This window comes from Zonotrichia leucophrys, chromosome 8 (assembly GCF_028769735.1).
Source record: "Zonotrichia leucophrys gambelii isolate GWCS_2022_RI chromosome 8, RI_Zleu_2.0, whole genome shotgun sequence".
In the NCBI taxonomy this organism is placed as follows: Eukaryota; Metazoa; Chordata; class Aves; order Passeriformes; family Passerellidae; genus Zonotrichia; species Zonotrichia leucophrys.
Window position 1 is genome coordinate 26,078,107 of NC_088178.1, and position 1,735 is coordinate 26,079,841.

The 1,735-nt window shown below is 51.2% G+C and overlaps 1 non-coding gene across 1 annotated transcript; it reads left to right on the forward strand.

The window, feature by feature from the left end:
• The first annotated feature begins 176 nt into the window (after positions 1–176).
• On the forward strand, positions 177–247 carry TRNAG-CCC (transfer RNA glycine (anticodon CCC)). The gene has a single exon. It is a non-coding gene; the product is annotated as a tRNA-Gly (tRNA).
• Positions 248–1,735: the final 1,488 nt, after the last annotated feature.

A 1,735-nucleotide genomic window follows, 5' to 3' on the forward strand; every position in this document is an offset into this window, starting at 1 on the left:
AAGCGGGGCCCGCAGCCCCGGGCCCGGCTCGGCCCGAGCGGGGGGAACCGCCCGCTGCCCACGCGTGTCACCCTGCGGGGATGGGGACAGGAGGACGGGAGGGACTGGTGGTGCAACCCACGCGGGACGGGGACAGGCCCGAGCCTTGGTGTCACACGGGGGAGAGCAATGTCAGAGCACCAGTGGTGTAGTGGTATCATGCAAGATTCCCATTCTTGCGACCCGGGTTCGATTCCCGGCTGGTGCAAGTCAGGCGATGTCCTACCGACGTATCTGAGTTTGATGTATTGCGATGTTGGGATGGTACGAGTGGCAAGGTATTCCAGAAGGTGTGGAGAGCCTTGCTTTTAACGACGGGATGCTCCATCTCTCCCCGCGAAGGGACGGCAGCAGGGATTTCGGAGCCCTTCACCTCGTGGAGGTCTTCCCTGATGCCCCCTCTGCTCTCTCCTTCCTCCTCATCTTTACACAGACGCACTAGCTGAAAGCTTCACAGGGAGCTGGGACTGAAACAGTGCTCTTCTGCACAATGTGCAAATTTTGGGCGATTTCTGAATAATTCTCAAATTTTTAAAAAATAACTGTGCTGCAGATACCCCTCCTGAAGTGTGAGAGCTGGGCCGGATCCCTTGCCAGGCTTCCAAGATCTCCATGGGTTTTTCAGCACGTGGGGATGCACGTGGAACTGGGGAATTCTGCCACCCCCTCCCTCCTCTTCGGGCTCCTTCCATCCTTCCCTGGGACACAGATTGTCCCCTGAGTCACAGACTGCCCCCTGTGCAAAAGGGAAAGGCTGAGGGAGAGGGGGACTGTCCTCCTTGAGACAGGGTCCCCCCGTGCTCAGCTGTCTCAGAAGCCTCCCGAGGCCCCTGTGGTGCGTTTTGGGACTTTGCAGCACCGAGGAAGCTGAGCCAAAAATCCGGAGTGAGGCCTGACCCCATGATCAGTGTCCTGAACTCTGACCCCTTCCAGTGTCAGCTCTGTGCAGCACGGGGGTGACAAGCTGGGTCTGGTGTCCCTACAGTCACCCAAACCAGAGTTCAGGCTCCCACTTGAGGTCTCATTTAAAAAAATCAACATTTCCCCTGCAAATTGTTCACATCCATATTAAACACACCCATCCATATAAACCGTGCACATCCTTGTAAAACATGCACTCCTCTATAAAGCATTAATGTCCATGCAAGCCATTAATTATAAAATTAATTTTAATTAATTATAATTATAAGTAACACATGTATAATTATAAACAACCCATAATTATAAAAGAGGCTCATCTATTTAAAACATTGTTGCGTGCAAACCACACACATCCATATAAAACATATATGTGCATACAAACCATACACATAATTATAACATGTACACCGTGTAAAACATATATTCATACAAACCATTCACATCCACATGAAACACACACATCTGTATAAAATGTGTGCATCCGTATAAACATTTAACCTCTAGCTTATAAATAACCAGCCAAAACCACAAATTCCTATTTCCCTGAAAAGCCGGGAGCAGGGATGGGGTTTGCCGGAGGTCGCTGGGGATGTGGGGCAGTGTGGGATGCCGATGCTGCGGGAGGGCAGAGGTGGGAAGCGGCGTGGGGACCCACGGAAATCACCGAAATCATCCCGCAAAAAGGGCATCTGTCATGTGTGACGACTCTGCAAAAAATGCCCAAACAGGATTAGCGGATTTCACGGGAAATTATTCGTGGAGTGAGGCAGTAGGA